General features: G+C 46.9%; 1 protein-coding gene across 1 annotated transcript in view; it reads right to left on the bottom strand.

Annotated features, from left to right (window-relative positions):
- The window catches only part of CARPB (Carbonic anhydrase-related protein B), a 246,824-nt gene that overhangs the window by 99,575 nt on the left and 134,860 nt on the right, over positions 1-12,389 (bottom strand). The window lies entirely within an intron of this gene.

Consider the following 12,389-nt stretch of genomic DNA (forward strand, 5'->3'; position numbering starts at 1 on the left):
GCTGGGGAAAGGGGTAAAGGGAATAAAAGGAGAAGGAAGAGAGAAGAAAAAAAAACAAGAAAAATGCACACAGTAACGCGATGTTACGCGCAACAATAGTCAAAGTCGTTCGCACAATTCACATGTCCTTAAGAACTTGAGCAAGGCCCTTAAGGCCTTGAGTGCCGAAACCCGTCTGGACCAGTGTCCTAGAACTTTCTCTTCTGTGAAGGGGCGATTGTCCAGTTTTTCGAGCACGGTCACGAGCACTTTTCTTTGCACATTGTAACGTGGACAGTCACAGAGGAGGTGCGCGATCGTCTCTTCGAAGCCGCAGGTGTCGCAAGCAGGGCTGTCGGCCATTCCAATACGGAAGGAATATGAGTTCGTGAATGCCACGCCGAGCCATAGGCGGCACAGAAGTGTTGCTTCCGCTGGTGGCAACCCTGGTGGAAGACGGAGTTGCAAACTTGGATCCAATCTGTGAAGACGTGTGTTCGTGAATTCGCTGGTGTTCCACAGAGTTAGCGTAAGCTCGCGTGCGAGGGAGCGAAGTCTTGTGGCTGCATCTGTTCTTGACAGCGGTATGGGTACAATCTGGGCACCATCATGGGCCGACCGGGCAGCGTCATCCGCACTGTCATTCCCCGAAATTCCGCAGTGACCCGGTATCCACTGGTAGATGATGTTGTGTCCCTTGTCGATTGCGTAATGGTGGAGTAGTCGGATGTCTGCGACTAATTGTACATTTGGTCCGTGGTTGAAAGGGGACAGCAGACACTGGAGAGCTGCCTTTGAATCACAAAAGATGGACCATGAATGTGGTGAATTGGGACAGGTTAATAAAGAACCACAGGAGGTCAACAGTAATCCTCGTAACCCAGTGCGCAGTTCCGGGACCTTAAACACCTAAATCTTTTTCCACTCCATATCGTTGAAGCTGCGCTTACTAATGCTTTTCACTGCCCTTTTTATTGCCCTCTTAGCCACACAGTAAAAAAGAAATAAAAAAAATAACGAAGTTTTTGAAGCGTCTAGAAATAATTCTTGTTTATTTCTTGCGATTGTATATACCAGTGAGGAACTATCGAGATAAAGAAAGTGAAAGGTAAACGGGGATCTGGGAAAAACAGGGAAGATTGAAAAGCATGACCCCGTTACGACTGCGCAAAGAGAATAAAAGGGGGAGGTTGAAGCGGCCGATTTCGCCGTGAGATCCGGGACAGCCACCTCATTGTCCGCATATACGTCCTACCGGATTCGGAGGCCACTCTCTGCACCGTACAGAGGGTTTCCGCTGCTGCACTTAGACAGATTGGACCGAGGGCTATCCCCAACGGTGCTGGTTCAGTCACGGTTGCGCTCCTGGCCAAATCCTATCCTCGAGAGGCACACAAAATATGCATGGCAGCAGGGGACGATCGCCTGAGAGAAATAGGAGAGACACAGAGAGACAGGGAGGGCCAGAATAGAGAGAGAGGGCAACAGCGGGCAAAGTGGCTACCCATTAGGATAGCATTGTGATGTAAAAGGGTCGCCGTCGACAAGAAGAGAAATTTAAGCCCCCGTGCTTAAGCGGCTGACTGGCTCTCTAAGCTGCTTCCAGACTGGTTGCTGCCCAATCACGGTATGGTATATAGGCTCAATACCGGTAAAACCGGATTGTTTTCGTTATTAGCCTGTCTTGATCCTAGCTACGACTAATGAGCAGAGATCATGAACGCAAATGTCGCGATGAGAATACGATGGCTAGTCCGGACAAGGATATTTATTCGCAGCAGGCACTTGAGATGCAGCTTGCCGAAAAAACTACAGCATCTTACGGTAGGCGTGTACTGTGTATGAACGGAGGAGAGTAAAGCTTGCCTACGTTCTGTTGATTGTGTCCATATATGAAATGCAGACAGTAAAGTTAGTACGTATGTGAAAGTAACCAAACAGGAATGCATAAGCGCACCTTAACGGTAGGTCATTTCGTCGATGTTTCGAACCGTGTTTCGCCGCTCAGCTAAACGTAGCGTTAGGACGATGAGCTTGACATAGACATTAATACAGTGTTCATACGTAGAGCCTGCAAATGAAATGTCAAGTCAAGAATGCAGGAGGCATATTTTTAAACTCTGGCTAAAGTTAGCATATATATATATATATATATATATATATATATATATATATATATATATATATATATATATATATATATATATATGAAATTAGGAAGTGCGCGGGCGCTAGTTGGAATCGGTTCCCTTGTGTTCCTCACAGACACGGAGCAGAATTTCCACAGTAGTTAACAAGCCCATTGAGGTCAGGCACACTCGACCAGGAAAAGCCGTAACAGGCAGCATGGCCGATAAGACGACTCGCTGTAAAAAAGCACGCACGACGCTCGATTGAACCGTACGCAGCTGCAGTGTTGAGAAGCACGAGCCATCGGGTCTGCGCAGCCGGACGTTCACAGCGACACGAAACTGGAACGGTGTGGGCGTTCACTGAATAGTGAGTGATACGAAGGTTCCCGCTTTCGCATCATTACTCCACATCTCTGAAGAAACAGATGCTACGTGTATAGAGAAAAAAGCAAATTTGCATACGTACTAAAACGTACGGTGGTTCGAACTTTGCAAATGCTCCGCATGTAGACTGCATGTAACGCAGGCCAATGTGTTACAGCCTGTGCATACATAACGTTCACGTAATACTAACTAGGCGCTCTACAAAAAGGTAAAAAGAAATTATTGATAAGTAGTAATAATAAGAGATAGTAAAAACAATATTTAAGTAAGCATGGACACGGTTGACAGTGATGCAAGCGACTCACTTCGAGTTCTCAACTTCGCAAGAGAAAACGCGGTAATATGGTAATATGAAAAGTACCTCGCAGGTCACCCAACGTCACGTTGCATAGAATGAAGCGCTCGCAGAGACGAAGGGTGACGTAGTGCGTGGTGGTGAGAAAGCTCACTTGTAAATACGCATGAACGTGTTACGAAATGGCAAATACTCGACGATTGTTGGCTGGCGTGCGGATAGACATGGTCCCAGAAGTGCACATGCTACGAGAGAACTAATGAACGACAACGTCGACGATCATCAGGCCCACGTTTACGGTCTGCCTCCGAAATGTGTTTACAGGTTCGTTATTGACCTGTGTATAGGAGATTGACTCAGTACTGCCAACACTGCATGCTCTTTTATATGTGTGTAGTACTATCACTCTCACTAGTACTTTCACTGTGGGGTAGCACTATCCGTATTGCAAGATTCCTGCGGTCTGAGAGCCTTCACAATAGACTTCAGGAACGCCGCTCCCTACCGTTCTATAGTGTCCGCGGTTAGCTTTCGCTCGTCACTTTCTCTTCCTATCTTCCCTGCCACTTTCTTTCTCTTTGTATCCCTCTACTCATTCCTTCCGTGCGGGGTAGCCAACCGTACCTACCTCTGTTAACCACCCTGCCTTTCTATGCATCTTCTTTCTCTCTCTCTCTCTCTCTACTATCCACCAGCGTCTACTATAAGTCAGAAACGAGGTTTTTAAAGCTGGGCTAGTTGGTTTACTTTAACCATGGTGACCAGCGTAGACAATGAGATAAGCGAAGCGAACAGGACAGACTCGCTGTCAAGGCACCCATCCTGTTCGTTTTATGGCGTTACCGCAGAGCGAAGTACCGAATTGCAGAAAGGAAAACGTGAGGTTAGCGGAAAGAAGAGTAGCACTCTTCGCTTCAACTGTACCGCTGTTTGCGCTGTTCTTTGTGCAGGTCCCAAATGCAGCTCTTGCAATCGAAGACAGCGCTCAAAATATACGTGTTTGATTAAAGTTAGTGTGAAGTTACGTATAAATGCGTATCTTGCGTGCAGCCACGCGTCACGTCGTCGCTAACCTGTAAGCCAAGCCCATTCTCTAACTGTACGCGTCTACCATACGAACAGACGTCAAGTCACAACGGCTACTGCCATCGAACGTGCAAGCAACGTACGAATCTCTCTTTCATCTGCCTCCTCGGCTTTTATGATGGAGTTGTCCACTTTGCAAACCCAACACTGTGCATCGAATCGAACGACTGAGCAACTCTTCCACGCTCCCAGGAACTTCTCGTAAGAATGCCGAAATGCAAGTGAACCACGCGCGCGTCGCGCCTCAAACACCTTTGATGACTTCGGCGTTTGTTGTTCGGGCCTACACGCAGCGTTCGCGCTTCTCACGTGATTCTCCTTTTGCAGACCTCACGCTCGGCTGAACCTCGAAGAACCTTCTCTTGTTCCGCCTACCGTAAAACTGTAGGGAAAAAAACTTTCTTCACTTACTTCGCCAAGGTGCTGCAAGTTTCAAACTCGAGTCTTAAGCTGCGGAGACCATACGGAGAAGTCGGCCGGGACCCTCGCGAGATGGCATCACTCTCGCGGCGATAGCAAAACAATTGCATCAAACCGTACTCGTGGAGCGAAAGCTTCTGAGAAGGTGTATTTTGCCGCATCCTGGTCGGAGTGGACGTAAGGGCGAGAGAGAGCGTCGAAAAAGAATGGCACTTGCCCCTCTCTCTACTTCCCCTTCCACCTCTTCCATGTGCAGAGGACTTCAAGCATGTTACATTTAAAAAAAGAAAAAAGGAAAGAAACGAGAGAGAGAGAGAGAGAGAGAGAGAGAGAGATAGAGCTTTTCTTCCCTTTGGGTCTGAGTTGGTTTTTCTCTGCGTTCACACGCTGTTGACATCTTTTCAAAGCCTCCTTCACCAAGTTCCTTTGCTACAACACCAACAAAACTTTCCTTTTAAAAGATTAGGTTCTTCGCAGTTGAGCCCCACAGCTGACGCTCTCGTGTCATCTAAGAAGAGTCTCACGAACCCTGCGTTTTCGTACCCTGACGTTTCTGGCGGCAGAGGAGATGCATTACTGGTATACCAAGATTACTGAAAAAAGGCGACTTCATGCCTACGGGCAGGAGATAAACGAACGCCGATGGCGTGAAGCCGCACCGGGAGCAACGCTGCTGTCCATCTTGACAGCAGCAGAGGCGGTATTATGTTCAGGAGAAGCCGGCTGCGAAAAGGCGTGTTCACTTTCCTTCAATCCAATCACTCCCGCCGTTTAGCGCCACATTCGTCGTATCGTTCCGCAGTAAAGTGCGACGAAGAGATGCTTTGCATGATTTGAGATCAATTCTCTGGAAATATCGAACTGTTTGCGGCGACTCTCTGTCCATTTACTCGTTTCAAGCGACTCTACTCGTTTCGAGTGCATGTCGTCCAATTGTGCTCGGTTGATAGTGCATTGTATTTGAAGATGAAGAATGCAGAAAAAAGAAAAGCTTCGAACCGAAGGCGGCCCCAGGATTTTTCATTGAAACTGGTTATAAGTCTACACTAATACCTTCGTAAGGAACAAAAAAAAGTGCTTCGGTGTAAGATAGAGCGTAAAGAAACTTTACATGAACGGCTTACACCCACATACTAACAAGAAAAAGAAATACAGAAACACAGACTTTAATGTTCGAGAAGTCACGTATAACACGTATAACGCGCGTAGCTGAAACACGAGCAACAACGAAACACACGAGCAGGCCAGAATAAGCAATGGGAAACAGCTACACGCTCAATGACAAATGGGTCCTCATCTGATACAACACGGAAGGAATCTTCACTTATATTGTATTTATTGACTGTGCATTGCAATACACACACACACACACACACAGATACACACAGGCCGCGCATATATATATATATATATATATATATATGTATAATACGTGCGTGCGTGCGTGCGTGCGTGCGCGCGCACGCACGCACGCGCACACACACACACACAATTGACGTATTGAACGAATTGACGTATTTTGTACTGTAAAGTTGTGGTGACTGATCTCAAGGATAATACTACAAAACAAGACGCAAACGTCCGTTCCACCCCTTCGTCCTCCTCAGCCGATGTCTTGTGAACAGCACAAAGAATTCAGGCTCCGGTCGCACGGCTGATTACAATTCAGCTTGCTCTCTTTCTCTCACCCCACGATCATATTTGCCAATTTTTTAGCTGCTAAGCTCGAAGTCGCGGGTCCGATTCCGGCATTTTCACTAGAATGAAATGACAAAACGCTCGTGTACTTAGATTTATGTGCACGTAAAATAACCGCCTGGGATCAAAATTAATCCGGAGTTCTCCACTACGAAGAGCCTCATAATTGTATCGTGGTTTTGGCACGTAAAACTCCAAAATTCTTTTTGTAAGTATAGTTTGTTGTCATTTTCTCCTTCTGGCGTAGCCGTGTTTCAGTGAAACATGCATGTTTGAGTTTATGCTGCTTAAATATTTATATATTGGTGTTTTCTGCTTGCACTGTATATAGCTTGAAACTTTGGCTAGTATATGAATGCGTTAAGTGAATGTAGGGCTTTGGACGTAGAAACTTCATTAGCCGCCGTAATCCACAGCGGCACACTGAGATACGAGAGAGGGCATAATATTAGCTACGTCAGGACAAACTGCGCTACAAACCAGTAGGTTGCAACACAGCGTGATGTATTATAGCGTATTAGAATAACAGGAACGGCAGTGATCAGGTCGTTCCTAACTATTTCTTGTTTTGGTATTTTCAAACTTAACACGACGAAAGAACGCACGTGATTAGCTCACTCCATCTCCCCGTTTCTTTTTCTTGTGTCCATTGCTTCCTAAAGGTTATATGTCCGGTTCAAACGGCGCCTTGTGCCCCAATAAAAAAATGAAAACGCATATAGTTTTGTCTTTGAAGCGTTACAACGTCACAACTAAACACCATACCTAAGACAGCCGCAGAAGAGAGCGTGAAGACAAACCTATAAGCAAGACAGGTGTATTTATTTCCTTTTTCTTTTTCTAGTGCGCCTCGAGTGTATCACAAATAGCGAACGAAGCAAAACTTCGCACTTGATACGTCGCACGATCACCTCGGCTTATCAGGACAAAAAACGAAAGCTGTGACCTCATGAATACGAAGAAATAAAGCACGTAACTGAATTTCATTTCTTACCGGAAGAAAATCAAATATTCTTCTTCACTCATCATCCCTTTCAATGAAGCGGGGGTTAATTAATTCAAATCGGCCGAGCTCTCAAACCCGGGTGAGCATTTACACGCAAACTAAGCGGTCGCTCTTCTAGATTCGCCAGCTTCTATGCATCACAGGCTCTGGTTCGAGGCACCAAAGAGTGGATCCATTCAGATAGCCGCATATTGCCGCACGAGCTGCCGAAGCACACAAGCGCACCTCAGCAGGCATTGCTTGATGGGTGGAGCGGGGGGAGGGGGTTAGTGAGAGGGGGGGGGGGGGGGTAAAAGGAAAGCCGTTTTCTTCTCAAAAGATAGCAGACCGGGCGGGAGCGTTTCCACCGGGGCCCACTGTACAAAGGGCAGGATAAGAAGACGGGGAAAGGTAGGGTGGAGACGGCGTCGCATGGGCTGTAAGTTGGGGCAGGTTGGTTGGTTGCAGACGTTCCCTCTCCAGCTATTTTTAGCCTTTCTTTGCCACTCCTTTTTTTTCTTTGTCTCTAGCTTGCTATTGCTGAAAGGCAGCCCCCGTGTTCGGGCTCCCTCGCAAGGCACATATCACTGGGCGATAGGAGACGAAAAAGGAACCTTTGTTCGCGAACTCAGTGGCGTAATGCATCTTGAACGAGCGATCGGGGAACATGCATTATGAATGAGGAAGCATCGGGAACAAAATTGGGGAGAAGGGAGACGCCGCAACCACCCTCCCTACCCCAATCCCTGTCCTCATTTCTTTTTCCTCAATGTCTCCCCTTTAGTTCCATATAACGTTGCGTGTAAGATCGGCGTTGGCGGTGTATAGGGCGCAAGCCAGTGTAAAAAAAAAGGCGTGGGAAGGGGGTCGAGGTCGAGAGGCGAATTGCGATGTAAGCCGGCTGTTTGGAAATCGGAGAGAACATGAGGCGCTCCTGTCAACAAGCGCAACCCTCCCCCCAGCCCACCCCTGTTGGCGGCAACTGCTTTTGAACACCATACTTTTCCCATCGCGCGGAGGAAGCGAAGAGCATGCACCTCTCTCTCTCTCTCTCTCTCTCTCTGCACTCTCTTCACGTCATCAGCATCCCTCCGCGGTGGGTAACGGACGCGAAGGGGTGGTTCTGGATCGGAAGAGCAGAGTAGGCTATGGTTCCATGACCGAATAATACGGTGGCCCCGTTCGAGTTTGCGTGAGCTCTGAGTAACCCCTAATAGGCGGCTGCTGCAAGCAGCAGGCACTCGGAGCGGACGTCAACGTCGCGCGCTATGACGCACGCGAGTGCCAGTCCTTGCATCAGCGCTTGGACGCGCCCAGATGCGCAGCAAGAGAGCACGCTTTCCTTTTCTTTTTATTTATGCCGTTCCCTTGTCCGTATGCTTGCACGATGAGCAGTACTATGAGAACGATGTTGATATGTGTGCTTCTTTTTTTCACCTGAAATAATTTACCGAGCACTTGGACCTATCACCAGTACGGTTAGCAAATCGAATGCTCAGCAATGGCAGTGCCGGTAATTTCACTAGCTCCTCGACTTAATCTAATACTTGTTGATACTATTTACTTTTAACTTTGTACTTTGTACTTTTAACCTGTATCGCCGATACAATAAACATTGTGGCACGTGCGTTTTACAGTGAAACTGTATATGGCTAGCCGATTCGTCCGTCCCTCCATCTGTCGCCTGTATGCCGAAAACTCCTCCGGCGCAATCCCATGCGCACGCTCGAAAAAAAAAAAAAAGAAAAGAGAAAGGCTAGCGATTGGCTGCGCCAGTAGTAACGTCGTTGCTCTCCGTCGCAGCCGAGCGCGCGCGCAGCAGATTCTCTCCGGCTCCGAAATGGTAGGTCATGCGCCATACGCACTCTGAGGAGCAGGCAGCTTTCGATCAGCAGCGCCGGGAGTGGAACCGGGAACGAGCTCGTCTACGCCGTGCCGATGTTGCAGCCCGGGCACAAGAACAGGCTTGTACAGCCAAGCGCAAGTAGCAACTGCGTACCGAGGATCCGGTACGCAGCTGACCAAGCCGTCGTTTAATGAGCCATCGGGATTAGAGAGAGAGATAATTTATTTGAAAGAAGATAGAGAGGTGTGCCTTAGCTAACGCGCTCTAGCCTGCTGCTCTGCACAGGGTGAGGGGAACGGGCACATAAAGGTTCGATGAGGGATGATGACGGCATTGAAAGAGGGATGCACAACGGTGAATGGAAGTTCCACATTCTGATGATAAACATTAAGAAATCTCGTGATTAACCCAGTGATAGACACCGGGGCCGCACGTTTCAGCTTCATTAGTTAACCATCTGTACGGAGTGCCTGGTGGGTGATTTTTTTTCCGTAGCCATTTGTATCTGTTTCCAAGAGACGTGCCTAAATTAGTCCCCCTTTCGAATTCACTCTGCATGAGTTTACTGTCTGTAGTTATCCTTCCCCGATAGCGAACTAATCGTGAAAGTTGATATTTTGTCCTTGTTTTCATGTATAGTTTTCGGGCATCTGATCCTAAATGTAAAACAAAGAAAGAAAAGAAAACACGTAAAATAGTTTTGAGCATGCACAAGGCAACTCTGATTTCAACTACAGATCGATCATTCATCTGTTCATCACGTGATGATAAACAGCCACGGCAAAATGAATGAAAACAAGTCGATGTGATTTGGAACATATTCCAGCGTCGTGTACGTGACACGCGAATACACATCACGTGACCACTACAATAAGAAGAGAAAGAACAGAAAGAAAACGAACAATCGAAAACAACAAATCGCTGAACGCTTGTGACAAGAAGTAAAAAAATAAATAACGTCAACGCGTGCGAGCTGACAGTTGACACGATGGCGAAGATCTACAAATGTCGTGATGCGAGATGGTTCGACCATCGGTGCTCGAACACTGCACGATAACATACATGCGCACGCGTTATCGGTGAAACCTGGCACTCGTAACGTGCACTCAGTTTCATATCGCGTTATGTTACGGGGCCCGATCGCTTATCTTGTGTTTGCGTGTACAATGTGTGTTCACGTTTTGCCGATCCTGGCGCGCCACCGACCGATCTCCGATGCCGCTCATTGGTGCGATCACACGGACAAATAATATATTTCACGTGGATTCAAAGTTTTCCGAGCTGCCAGGACATGAGTGAGAGCCTCAACGGAAAAGGCAAAACCTAGAGATATATACAGGGAAGAATGTCCAGAATGAAAAAGAAAAGAAAAAAGAAGCGTAAATTTTCATTCCGCTGTTTTAAGTCGACCGTAGCTCGCTATAGCGCCTTAATATACGGCGGCGCCTGCGAACGTGATCTACCTGCGCGGCCGGACACGCAAAACTGCGATCGCTCACTTGAGTTCGCCCGAATGAAACGTCTCCCAACTCTGACCAGGAACGCATTAGGTGCGAGGAGAAAAAAAAATACCATGGCTATGTAAACAAAAGTTACACGTTTGTTTTAGGGTCTCAATAAAAGATGTGAATTGTTTTCTTTTTTTATTGACTTGGCTTCCCACGGAGACAAGCTACATCGCATGCACATCTTACGGAAAAAGAGCCTGACCAAACTTCTCCTTTCGTTGCAGTTCTTTGAAGAAAGAACCCAACCGCAATGTTTTCTGAATTTGTTTGGCAGGCACACTATGGAGAAATGCAGTAAAGAGATCACGTAGAATATCTAAGCTTTCGTGTATAGAGTGTCCTTTCCTTGAGTTTTTTTTTCTTCTTTTTGTAAAAGATTTAGTATAGGCGCCGTGGTATCTGGACTAAGTCAGATTCTTATGGCAAACTTACTACGCATATATGCGCGAAAGGTGACTACATGCGAGAAGTTGGCGATTATTTAGAACGGCTAGACTGTTTATGTAATCAGCAACATTACCAGTTTCTTCGTGTAACGAGTTCTTTATGTACGAATTTCTTTGTGCAACTGGGGAAAACACGAGGAAGGCGGGAGATGGAATAGACGATGAGCAAAACGAGAACAAGGTGAAAGCAGGAGTCAACGTTTCGACAAATGGACTCTTCTCCTTCAAGGCCGCCTTGAAGAAGACAAGTCTATTTGTCAAAATAGGCTTGTTCTTGTTTCGTGCAACTGGTTTCTTTATGCAACAAGTAGTTTACGAAAGCCTCGGCAGAGAGGTGGTGCACTTGCTTGGCGCATCACTTGTTAGGGCGATATAGGGTGCGGTCACTTATTTGCGGTCATCTATTTCCACGGAGCCACTTATTTTTGAAATGATATCCCAACTGTGATCAGTTCCGGGGAACCCGGAACCCCGTGATATGGCCAATACTTGCTGGTATCTGGAACCTACAGCTAGGTTTAACCGATGTTTTAGAAAAAAAGAAGGAGCATTATCCCTATAGTCGTGCGGAAGATACCCGGGCAGCAGCTGGTAGGGGTCGTTGATGGGCTGTACCGCGACTGCCCTGCCGCTTCGCTCACTACATACCGGATGTCCCACCTAATTAGAGCCAAACTTTAAAACTGTGCAAATGCCACGTAGCTGGACGGAACCAAGGTAGTGTTGTTTGCCGTCGCTTGGAGATACTCAAATTATTTTTGCATTCCACCTAATTACATAAATAGTCCTAATTAATTAATGGGCTTCCCAAATATTATAATTAGACTACTAGCGTCAATGAGAAAATTGTAGAGCAACATGAAAAACTCCCGATACAGCTTTATGTTGCTCAATACGCGCTACATAAAAGCGTTTTTCCGAGCGTGAAAGAATGCCGCGAATGCACGCAAAATTGCCGCGCGACTTTCCGCTCGAGGCAGTTTGCGTGTATTCACGGGCTTCCTTGACGTTTCGAAACTGCACGATGAGTTATGAGGGACGCGATAGCGAAGGGCTCTGGATTAACCTACAGCGCCTGGGGTTCTCTTAAGGAACGTTAAGTGTCCGGTATTCCGGCAAAACAGGGTCGATTTAGGTGGATTGCCGGGGGAGCGTGGGCGTAAACGTAAAGAGAGAGAGATGAAGTTGAAAGGCAGGGAGGTTAACCAGATATTAGTCTCCGGTTTGCTACCCTTCACTGAGGTCGGGAGATAGGGAGTAGAAAGAGACAGAGAGGAAAAGGTTAAAAACATTTAAAAATAAAAACAAATTCACACAGACAGACGCACACGAAGGGCGTAAGCGCAAGCGGCTGAAGTACATGTACGGACGGCCACCTGGTGGCTCAGAGCTTAACCAGACAAATATAGAGCTTGTATCGCAGTTAACAAATGTAATCTGTTTCGCTGCTAGTGTAAGATTTGGCAGCCACGATTACGCCGCTCCCGAAAATTAGGTAGGCGGGGCGTAGGTAGATGGCGTTTTTGTGGCCACAGACCAATGAATTATAATACGTTGTTACTGGTAATTCCTTTTATTGTGAAATATTTGCGGGTAATACTGCAGTCTTT

This window comes from Dermacentor andersoni, chromosome 4 (genome assembly GCF_023375885.2).
Source record: "Dermacentor andersoni chromosome 4, qqDerAnde1_hic_scaffold, whole genome shotgun sequence".
NCBI classification, from domain to species: Eukaryota; Metazoa; Arthropoda; class Arachnida; order Ixodida; family Ixodidae; genus Dermacentor; species Dermacentor andersoni.